This window comes from Apodemus sylvaticus, chromosome 20, assembly GCF_947179515.1.
Source record: "Apodemus sylvaticus chromosome 20, mApoSyl1.1, whole genome shotgun sequence".
Classification (NCBI taxonomy): Eukaryota; Metazoa; Chordata; class Mammalia; order Rodentia; family Muridae; genus Apodemus; species Apodemus sylvaticus.
Window position 1 is genome coordinate 5,212,298 of NC_067491.1, and position 12,522 is coordinate 5,224,819.

The 12,522-nt window shown below is 42.4% G+C and overlaps 1 pseudogene; it reads left to right on the plus strand.

Moving 5' to 3' along the window:
• Positions 1 to 11,178: 11,178 nt before the first annotated feature.
• Positions 11,179 to 12,077, plus strand: LOC127670379 (KATNB1-like protein 1; annotated as a pseudogene).
• Positions 12,078 to 12,522: the final 445 nt, after the last annotated feature.

The window sequence follows — 12,522 nt, forward strand, 5'->3', positions numbered from 1 at the left end:
GCTCAGTCACGGGAAAAGAAAACATTAAAGGGTAATTACAGGAAAGACAATAATGTTAACTGTTTTTTCTTTTTTTCTTCTTCTTTTCTTTCTTTTCTTTCTTTCTTTTTTTTGAGACAGGGTCTTTCATTTGTTTGTTTGTTTATTTATTTATTTATTTATTTTGGATTTGTTTTTTTTTCGAGACATGGTTTCTCTGTGTAGCCCTGGCTGTCCTAGAACTCACTCTGTAGACCAGGCTGGCCTTGAACTCAGAAATCTGCCTGCCTCTGCCTCCTGAGTGTTGAACTCAAAGGTGTGTGCCACCACCACCTGGTGACTCAGTCCAACTATAATGAACAGTTTTATTGATTAGCTGCTAGCAAGATGAACAATTTATGGGCCAAAATTTAAGTTTCCATGAGAAGGGGGTTGAGGGAAGACACTTTGAAGGTGAAAACCACAAGAAGACATCCAATATCTATGAAAACAAGAAAAAACTGGCCTGTTCTGCCAAGTTAAGTGGTTAAGGTGACTCAAAACAATCTTTGATATCTTTATAGAAGATATATATATATATATATGTATATATATATATACATAACACATGCCTATAATATTTAATATATAATATGATATATGACATATAACATATAACACATAACATCTACTATATAATACAGAACACATATTATATGCATATAATACAATACACATATACATATAATATTATATATATGTATATAATTGTTGTGCATTATATATTATATATTGTATATTATTATATTGTATGCATTATGTATCATATACTATATATCACGTTATATATTATACACTATATCATACATCATTATATATATCATATGCCATATACCATATATCATATAACTATCATAACTATCATATAACATATAATAACAAGTGTATGGTCACAGCTGTACATTTTTGGGTCTGGGGTCACTAAATCAGAGTTACCAGGAACTTATTTTTCAGGAACTTTCAATCAGAGACAAGATGACTACCTAGTTTAAAATGGAATTTCTTTAGCTGCCACAAACAACACTCTACTCCTAGTCAAATATCCTTAGGATCCTTAGGGAGAGTTAAGCTCTCTTAGATATTCAAAATAATATTTGGCCTTTGTACTTAGCTCCTTAGGATCCATCCGTGTGCAAGCACGTACCTTTACTCTCTTATGTCTGTTTGTACGTTTGTTCATGCAGTGCCTGAACTGACCAGAAGAGGGCATCAGAGCCCCTGGAATTGGAGCTGCAGACAATTTTTTTTTTTCTTTCTTTCTTTTTTTTTTTTTGCTGCTATGTGGTTTCTGGGAACTGAACCCAGGTCCTGTGCAACAGCATGGAAGGCTCCTAACTGCTGAGCCATCTCCAGCCCCTTCCTTTTAACTTTTTGAGGTCAAAGCGTTAGTAAAGGCAAGGAATTAGACTGTTCTACTTTCTGTTAATTTCATGAATTTATCCGGCTATCATTTCCTCCAGGTCTTGGAGATTATCCTAGGACGCAATTATTTCTTTTCTGATTTGGTTCCCAGCAAGATGGCTAAGATTGTTTCTGTTCTAGAAGACCAATAAACAAAGCCAGGAAGCTCAAGTTAAGTGACAGGGACACCCAAAACTAAGCAAATAAAAACAGTTATCAACTCCAGGGAAATCGAAATGGCTTGGAAATGATTGCACAATCCTTATGCTGTAACACTTCACATCTGTCTGTTCAGTGTGTTTACCCTTGATACTTTGGAAGGGGAGGAGCCGATCAATGGAACTGATGGAGTCTCATAGTCCACAGGAAGAATCAATAGAAAATGAGACCCACACCGAAAACAAGCCACACGAATATGTTGCTTGGAAATGTGGCAGTAAATAAAAATAGTGAGTTGGAAGACGCCCCGTGTGGAGTGGGAAACGGAGAGGGAAGGAAGCCAGTCTTGCTTGGGGCTGCCTCAGTGTCTGTATAGAACTACAGACATATGCCACTCGGTTATGGAAACACATTCAGAGAATGTGCCAGTGGCTGCCATCCTTGTACTAAAGTTGTGTAGTGTATTATATGGACTTAGATGGCCGTGACATCGTGAGGTGACGTCATCTTACGGAACACGGCCCTCTATGCGGTCTGTCATTGGTTGACTGCACCACGCAGCGGTGTTAGGCTGTCTGTGTGGGCCCCATGGTGTCTGTAAAAACCACACTTTCAAACAGAATGAGAGAGAAGGGTTTCATCGTTTTCTAGAAGCAATCTCACGCTGCAGCCCTTGGAGTCGTGGTTTGGGGAAAACGCCAGAAGTATAATGCAGACAAGAACAGCAAGTACCTCACTCCCTAAAGATAATTGCTTGTACGACTGCAGCTCAGAATGTTTCCTCCCGTACCTAACCCAGTTCATTTCTTTTGCAGCTCAAGATTCAGTTACACTCAATTAGCCCATGCTGGGCACTATGCCCAACTGCAGTGTTAGGTTCTAAGAACGAGACTCAGCCCTGACCTTTCCCTCTTACAGCTTAGACTTACCACAGAGAAGCAATAGCAACATTTGTTGATTGCCTTGAGACATCTTTGCATTGATTTCTTAAAAATTATATTTGTTGGGCTGGTGAGATGGGGTCTAAGAGCACCAACTGCTCTTCCGGAGGTTATGAGTTCAAATCCCAGCAACCACATGGTGGCTCACACCATCTGTAAGGAGAAAGAACCCATGGCTACAGTGATCAGGGCGGGAGCAAGAGGGAGAAAGGGAAGGGGGAAAACCAGGGTACCATGGTGTGTGTGTAAAGGCCAGAGCATAGCTTGTGGAAGTCAGATTTCTCCTTCCACCATGTGGGCTCAGGTAATGGAATCAGGTTGTCCAGCCTGGCTGCCAGTAGCAAGTGTCTTTACACAGTGAGTCATTTCTCCAGGCCACATGCAATTCTTTTATTTATTTATTTATTTATTTATTTATTTTTGGGTTTTTTTGGATTTTGGTTTTTCGAGACAGGATTTCTCTGTATAGCCCTGGCTGTCCTGGAACTCACTCTGTAGACCAGGCTGGCCTCGAACTCAGAAATCCGCCTGCCTCTGCCTCCCAGAGTGCTGGGATTATAGGCCAATATTATTAACAAGCCAATATTGTATCCATTGAGCTTGTCCTTGCGGCTTCAGAAGTAGTGGGAAACTGCCAAGGCCAGTAATATACTTTCCAAAAGAAATAGACACAGCCTAACCAGTAGTCTATCAAGTTTAATTCTTGGTATATGTTTGTCACAAGCGACTGCAGGCCTTGACTTTGCTTGAGTTAAGCCTAGTCATGGCTTCAGAATAAAACTAGAGGGCAGTAGAGTTGCTGGATGACTACCAGATGACCAGTGTCTTGCAATTTTATAATCCTAAATAATAAAAATTAAATTATAGGCTGAGCATGGCGGTACAATCTGAGTTCCCATCACTTGGAAAACTGATGCAGGAGGCTTGTCAGTTTGAAATCAGACTGGGCTAAACAGAGGATCTTGTCTTTGAAGGACCGACCTGAAGAACATTAAATTATGTACATTTTAGAGCAGCACAGGTAAATTCTCAGCCACTGCTCCAGTGCCTGCTTGCCACCGTGGTGGTTATGGACTCAACTCTCTGAAACCATTAGCAAATTCCCAATAAACTCTTTCTTCTGTAAGTTACCTTGGTCAAGGCGCCTCCTCACAGCAAAAGAAACGGGACTAAGACAACTGGTGGACAAACAGGCTTTAGTTCAGTTAGAGTCCCAGCTCTCGGCTTTTTTGAAACAGAGTTTCAATGCGTAGCCCATGTTGACCTTGCACTTCCCCCATAGCCTAGGATAACCTCAAACTTGTGATCCTTCTGCCTCTGCCTTTGAAGTGCTGAAATTATATTTTATTTCCCATTTAAATGCCATCCTTTCATTTCTTTTATCTTTGTGAACAAAAGTGTGACCCCAAACCTGGTATCAATGTTTTTTTTTTTTTTTGTTTTTGTTTTTTGTTTTTGTTTTTGTTTTTTGTCAGCTTGACACATGTTAGACATAGTTGAGAAGAGGGAATCTCACTTGAGAAATTCCCCCACGGGATTGGCCTGTAGGCAAGCCTGTGTGTTGGGGGCATTTTCTTGATTAATGATTGAAGTGGAAGAGCTGAGCTCACGGCAGGGTGGTCCCCTCCCCGGCAGGCAGCGTCCCCTCCCCTCCCCGGCTATATAATAAAGCATGCTTAGCAAGCAAGCATGAACGGTAAGCCAGGAAACTGTGTTTCTCTAGGGCCCTAGAGAAACCTTGCTTCAGGTTTTTGCCTAGAGTTCTTGTCCTGACTTCCCTTCATGACATACTGTAAGAAAAAGATGAAACAAACCCTTTCCTCTCCAGGCATTTTTTCCCCCACATCAATAGAAAGCCTACTAGGGGGCGCTGGAGAGCACTGTCTGCTCTTCCAGAGTTCGATTCCCAGCAACCCCATGGTGGCTCATAAGCATCTGTAATGGGATTTGACGCCCTCTTCTGGTGTGTCTGAAGGCAGCTACAGTGTATTCATATACATAAAATAAATAAATATTTCTTTAAAATAAAAAGAAAGCCAACTAGGACAAATAACCAGAAATAGGTTAAATTAAGAAAAAAAAAAAAAAGCAATTACCGGGCAGGAAATCTATCTAGAACTATAAGTAAGAATGCTAAAACAACCCGAGTGCCAGCTGGGCATGCTGGCACATGCCTGTAACCCCGGCACTTAGAGGCAGATGCAGACGGCACTGGGGACAGCCTTGGCCATGTAGCAAGTTCTTGGCTAGCCTGGGTTGCTCATGACCCTGTCTTAAGCAAAAGAACACAAACAGGAGCTTGTGCCTAACCTGATGACCAGAGGTCAATCGCTGGAACCCACATGGTGGGAGGAGAAATATGATTCCAGGAAGTGTCCTGTGACCTGCACAGGCTTGCTGTGCGTGGTACAGATACACTCACACATGTACACGGGACTAAGTATATAAATAATGATCTGGAGAGATGGCTCAGTGGATAAAGCCCTTGCCACACAAACATTATCATCAGGGTTCAGATCTGCCATTCCCAGAATCTACATAAATGCCATGTGGGTGTCGACGCCTGTAATTCAGGACTTGGAAGTTGGAGACGAGGGATCCCTGGGGCAAGACAGCAAGCCACACTAGCTGGTGTCAGCAAACTGTCATCCAAGAAGACGTCACCGTCGGGCCTCCACAAGCCTGTCACGCACACACCACCCATGAACATCGGTCCGCCACATGCACGTATGCACACGGAAAAAATGAAAATGAAAACCTCTAAATTCCCATCTGGGTGAAACTGAACTGTAGATGAATCTTTCCTTCTGTCAAAGTCTCCACTTAGAAAGCCCAAGCTTTTCCATCAAGGCCCTCACTGGCATACAGAAGGCCAAACAGTGGGAGACCTGAACAGCAAAGTACGATTCACACCTCATCAGGGCAATATTTAAATACTGACCGGGCGGTGGTGGCGCACGCCTGTAATCCCAGCACTCTGAGAGGCAGAGGCAGGCGGATTTCTGAGTTTGAGGCCAGCCTGGTCTACAGAGTGAGTTCCAGGACAGCCAGGGCTACACAGAGAAACCCTGTCTCGAAAAAACAAAAATCCAAAAACACTAACTTATTTTTTTCTGCCGCTTTCCAATTGTATAACGGCACCCAGTATACAGGTCTAAGTTTTATAAAATAAACTTTTTTTTTGCCTTTATCCTAGAACTAGAAAAATTTAAATTACAAAAATGTATTTGTACAGTCACTAGTGGGCATTGTGAGCAATATCTCTATATACCACCGCAAGTCACTGGGAGGTGTCCAGCCTTATGCAAGAAGCCCCAAAGAGAGTCTGTTTGGAGAGAATCAAGGTTATAGGCCTTGGTTAATAAAGTCGTAATGGCTTTTTGGGGGTAGGGAACTCCACTGCTCAATTAGAAAACCACACAAGACTGGTATATTCATTTTACAAAAGAGAAATATCAGTAAATAAATGAAATGTGGTCGCTCCACTGACTAAGGAAATGCCAAGTAAAACAAGATCGAATTTGCAATAATCAAGGGGCTGTTTGCTTTGTCAGCTCAAGTGTCCAGGCCTGGCAAGACCTCAAAGACCTGGTGCTCACAGACTGTGGGCGGGGTCGCCCTCAGCTGTGTAGGGATAGCGGTGGGTGGGTGCGTCTCCAGGGGGCTGCAGCTGCGCGCCGTCCTTGGCACGTCCTTCGCCGGGGAAGCATTTTGGTTTTGTAGTTGTTATTGTTTGGGGACATGGTGTCACTATGCAGCCCAGTCTGGGCCCAGTCTCAGGATTCTCCTTCGTCCTCCCAGATGGTGAGATTACAGGCACGTGTGTACCACGATGCCCAGCTTCTTACGTGTTTCCGGTCTCAGCCATTCCGAGAGAGTACTTTTGGGGAAAATAAAAAGAGCCAGGACGTGATTTGAAACTGGCTATTTCATTTCTCAGTGAGCAGTAGAGTCTGCAGTCAGCTTAGTTAAAAGACTGGCTTCTATGTTTTTCAACCCTATCTGTTCCATTCGTGCTTCGGCCGCCCCTCCCCCGCCCGCCCCTGAAAATTCCTCCGTCAACAGATGCGCTTTTTCTTTCTTCTAGTGTTGCCAACCCCATGCTCAGCCCTCTGTTGACTTCCTTTTCTTGTTGACATGATTTTGCCAAAGATAATATGGCCTCTTTGAAAACTCTAAAATCTCTCTCCCCAGACTGGCCATCTCTGACCCAGTCTTTCCACTTGACTTGGTTCTCGTGTGAGTTAGGCACCATTAGAAGAGCCACAGATCCCCCTCTTTGGTTCAGATGCCAAGGATGAATGGGTTGGGGCTCCTTTTGGGTCGAATCTCCTCCACTCTTTTGAACTGAATTCCCCGATCTGCTGACTGTTGCAAGTTTTGCATTTATGCCACGCCCCTCTCGCTGGGTCAGCCGGGCTGGAGGGTTACTGTTGCACAAGTTAACTGACGCTACTCCAAATTGCTCTGCTCTACCAGCAGCTGCCTTGAGTTCCTCACCACCCGCCAAAATGCTCTGGATTCTCGAATGAAAGACACACACACACACACACACACACACACACAGAGAGAGAGAGAGAGAGGGCGCTTTATTTATTTTTAAATATACCCTAAGCACGTCAACAGTTGGGCCACTCCCAACCTTCCGCGATGCTAACGCCTTCCCTCTGATACTCCTGAATTATTATTTACTAAATCTAAAATCTATTTGTTGCTACCCTAGTCCCAAGTGGGGCCCTCTCTTACATGGCTGTACGTACCCATTCTGCTCTCACACCCTGTCTTCCTGCTTCCCCGATGTGGCGGTTCTAAATCCTTCTTCTCCCTTACCCTGGAGAGCTAAAGTTCTCTTGTCCAGGAAATCTCAAGTTCCACTTCTGTCTCTCTGCCTAGCTACTGGTCAATGGCAACGTAATTTACCAGTTAGAACCAGCTGGGGGCAGGGACCTTCAGCATCTCCCACACAGATGTGCGAATTCCTAGGTAATTTGGGGACCCAGTAAACATAATATAAGCAATAAACCAAATCCACAACACTTCACCTTCTCATCCATTAAAAAGGCCTTTTCTCTCAGATACACAATGAACATAGTTATTACTATATATAACTACAAGGTCTACTTTACACTAATAAAGTCCAGTCCATCAATTTTATCAATTTCAGTACATTACTCTAACATCTATTCTAACTTAAAGAGTTTACAATTCAGCTGGGCAATGGTGGCCTGTTTTGGGGAATTCGGTCCAATGTTGACTTAAGGGGGTAGGGGAATAGATTTCAGATTAGAGAGTGTTGATGTTCAGACACTGACACCCCAGAGTGAAGGGCTCCAAAGCAAGGTTTCTCCCTCACCCTCTCCCGCCCTCTTGTCTCTCCCATCCCTTGTTCTCTTCCAAGGCAAGCCACCAAAATGACAGTGTGTCTTCTTCCAGGCTGTCATCAAAACCTGAACTTTAGCCGGGTGGTGGTGGCGCACGCCTGTAAGCCCAGCACTCTGGGAGGCAGAGGCAGGTGGATTTCTGAGTTTGAGGCCAGCCTGGTCTACAGAGTGAGTTCCAGGACAGCCAGGGCTACACAGAGAAACCCTGTCTCGAAAAAATAAAAATAAAAAAAAAGCAAAACAACAACAACAAAAAAGAGTTTACAATTCTATACCTGAATTATGTTGTGATTTTAACTTAGACTACCATCTGGAAACCATCCTTTCAAATCTCCATCATCTTCCTCAATACTAAACAACTTAAGTTTGATTATGAGACTGTAACTAGTCTTCAATCTCATCAGAGATCCAAGAATGAATTAAATATTACCTGAATATATAGGAAGCACAAAAACATAGCATCCAAAACTTAACCAGTTTGTAGTGACATCTGATATCTGGACAGTCCCCTATATTCCTTATAATGTTGGAGCATCTGTCTTCAGCCTTCTGGCTCAGAACCGTCTGACAGCTCTTAAGCGTAGCAGGAATTATGAAGGGCTAGCTTACTCTGTCTTGGCAGAGCGAAGCTGTGGACTATTCCTCACTGTGTTACCTTTCCTGGACAGTATTTTTGTCTGTAGATGAATTAGGGCAATTTTTGCCCACTGGCGACCTTGCCACAACTGGAATGACTCAATAGTCTGAGCATTGATAATTATAAAATAAAAATATTGGTCAACGCTGAAAAAATGTTGAAGATGTCTTTCATCTGCAGTATAACTGAAATTCAAAATTTTTATGTGAAAATAAATAAGTGTATCTATATTACTAGCATTCAAACCTAATGACTTATAACATAAGTTTCTTTAGGAATTACATCAGTGTACGTTTGTGTGGTGGTTTGAAAATGGCCCCCATAGGCTCATAGGGAGCGGCACTGTTAGGATGTGTGGGCTTGTTGGAGAAAATGTGTGACCGGGGCTGGGCTTTGAGGTTTCAGATGCTCAAGGCAGGCCCAGTGTTGCTCTCTCTCTGATGCCTGCAAATCCAGATGTAGAACTCTCAGCCCCTCCTCTAGCACCGAGTCTGCCTGTGCGTCACTATGCTTTCTGTCATGACAACAATAAACCAAACCTCAGAACTGTAAGCCACACCCAATGACATGGTTTCCCTCATGAGAGTGGCTGTGGTCATGGCGTCTCTTTACAACATCGGAGCTAGAGTGTTACAATGATTTCTCTGATGAAAAGGGCTCTGAGTGGGTGGGGACAGTTTAAGAAGATCAAGGCCAGGCACCTGGACAAGCCTTTGGAGACAGACAGCCTCCAGGTGTTGCTCAACCAGTAATACGGAATATAATTTACTCTGGGATACATGTCCTAAGAAAAACAAAACAACGAAACAAAACAATAACAACAGCAAAGAAAATTTGAGTGTGATCAGGCTCACTAAAATTAAATTGAAATTATATGTAAGCTTTTCTAATGAACCAATACCCAAAACACATCAAATGTATAGTTTACTTTTCTTGTTTACTTATAATTTTGATAAATGATAATAAAATATTTTTCTTCATATTTTTAAATTAAAATTTTGTTTTCGATTGTGTGAGTGTATGTGTATGTGTGTGCATGTGTGGGTGCACATGTGCGTGTGAGTGTGTGCACATGTGTGAGTGTGTATGTGTGCATGTATGTGTGCATGTGTGCATGCATGTATGTGTGTGCACATGTGCACGTGTGTGCACATGTGTGTGAGTGTGTGTGTGCACTTGTGTGTGTGTGCATGTGTGTGTATGCATGTGTGTGAGTGTATGCAGTACATGTGGATGTCAGAAGAGGACATTGATTCTGTGGGTCTGTGCTATCAGAACACAAGTCCAGGAATGGAGTCGTGGGAGAATTCTGAGCGCTGTGAGAACACTCCAAGAAAACCAGCATCTTGTGACCTCGGTTTCATCAATACACAGAAGTGTTCTTGGAATGCGTTCGCATGCTCCTCACAGGTGTAGTGGAGTGAGCTAGCTTCAGATCACTCTTTATTGTTTGCTGCCAATAGTCAATGTTTAAACTATCTTTATATGCCTCTGTGAAAAAACATTTTTTTCCATATGTAGCTTTTCCTTGTGATTGTATGCAGCCTGAACCCTTGAGAACTTTCCTTGGGTGTAAATTGTCAGATAATCTGAATAAAGTCAGTCACTGCATGAGACTCGGTGCACCTCCATTTATTAGCTCCGTTCTCCTGGGTCCCACCGCCTCTAGACTGATGACTGACCTGGAATTACAGAAAAAGAAAACACAGACTGGAAGAAATAGATTAGATTTTATGCCTCAAACTGTCTTTCTTAGTGGAAAAATGAGTCTCTTCTGTTTGTTTTGTTTTGATAACTGCCTTTATTTTCTTTTATTTTGCTCCGATTAAATGAATGACTTATTTCCAATGTTTCATGAGCTTACATTTTTTCAGTTACAATTTTTTATTTTATGTAAAATGAGTGTTTTACTTACCTGCATGTGTGTGTGTATTACTTGTGTGCCTAGTACCAATGGGGGCTGGAAGAGGGTATCAAGTCTGCTGGCCTGTGGATCACCATGTGGGTGCTAAGAATTGAACGCAGATCCTCCGAAAGAGCAGCAAGGTTTGTTTGTTTGTTTGTTTATTGTATTTCAAGACAGTTTTCTCTGTGTAATAATCTTGGCTTTTTTGGAACTCTTTGTAGACCAGGTTGGCTTCGAACTCACAGAGATCCACTTGCTTCTGCCTCCCGATTGCTGCACCTAAAGACATATGCCACCATGCCTGGCTTAGCAAGAGTTCTTAACTGCTGAGCCATCTCTCCAGCCCCTAATGATCTTAGTTTGAACAAGATTTTTTTTTTTTTTGATTTGGTTTTATTTTTGAGACAGGGTTTCTCTGTGTAGCCCTGACTGTTCTGGAACTCATTCAGTAGACCAGGCTGGTCTCAAACTCAGAAATCCGCCTGCCTCTGCCTCCCAGAGTGCTGGGATTACAGGCGTGAGCCACCACCGCCTGGCATGAACAAGATTTTTAAACCTTTGATATATGAGAAAACTCTCAAGATTTAAAAAGCCGACTTTAGGTTTGAATGACTGCGTGTGGGGCCGGCCTGGCTGGGGATCTGAAGGACGCTCTGAGTTGTCGGGCGCGGTTCCTCAGCACAGTGGCTGGGCTCAGGCGCAGCGGTTCCATGAGGCACCAGCACTTAAGAGATTATGGCGTTTGATACTCACACCATGTTAAAAAAATGGAATTTCTCTGATAGTATTGATCTTCCTAGAAAGAGGATAACTAATTTCACCAGTAAGAACATGAAGGAGGTTAAGAGATCTCCAAAACAGTTGGCTGCTTACGTAAGCGGAACAGTTGGACACACAGCGCAAAGCCCAGATAAATTGTGCAAGGTGCTCTACCACAGAAAGTTAGTTCATCATTCCTTCCCAAATCCTTGTTAGGGACCTCAGCAGTCCCCTAAAAGTGGGGGCTGTGACATGGTAAACAAAGAAAACAAACTGGCTTGTGCAGGTCATCTACCCGAAAATTTACACCACCTGACGGTCGGATATTTGTCATCAACACCAGTGATTCTGGGGATTCACAGACAGAAAACCCATCATCAAAATAAAGTGGTTTCTTTTCTGAGGTTCCTCAGGACCGCGAGACAATGGACAGGTTTTATTCAGCAGGAATTTGAGATCCAATGTAGCTTAGACTTTCTGGAGAAAGTACTATAAATGAACTTGTGGCTTATTTAGTGAGGATAGAAGACCATCGGGATGTGGTACATTGCCTTCCTGTTCTAAACAATAGTTTACAGGAAGAAAAGCAACATATCCCACTTGGCTGCTGTGTAGATTTCCTCTAGTAAAGTCTTTACTTCAAAGCAGGTTTGAAGAATATGTAATTGTTGGCTTAAACTGGCCTCAAGCAGTAATTTAAAAGGTGGTGGTCAGATCTCTCATCTAAATCAGAAATCATAAGCGATGGAAATATTAATATGTTAAAGCAACAGTTGAATGGATTATGGGAACAGGAAAACCATCTTACTTTGGTTCCAGCATATACTGGTAATATAGCTAAGGATGTAGATGCTTATCTATTACAGGTTCATTGAGAGATTTCATCTTCTAAAGAGTATTTGGTTATTCAGACAGCGCTGTATTATATGATTTCCAGAAGTATGTCTCTCCTGAGATCCGAGAACCGTGGAAGAAATAAAACCAATATTTTTCTTTTAAAAAGCCACGTAATAAAACCATCAATGAAATTCTAACAATCTACTTCACACTGAAGTGGAAATATCCAGAAGAAAGCAGCTTCAACTTCAATGAGGTGAAAGTTCACTATAAAGATGGGTTGCCTTTGCCGCTTGCATAATTTATGTGGCCATTTGGTATCCTTGTTTAAGAACTACTGTGTCTTAACTCAGCATAAGAATATGATTTATAGTATGCAAAAATAAGACAGGACTTACTATCAGGAACCATAAAGACCAATCATTAAAGTTTTTATTGTGTTTTATGAAAAAACACTTAAATGTGTGCAGCTATTTTCTTCTG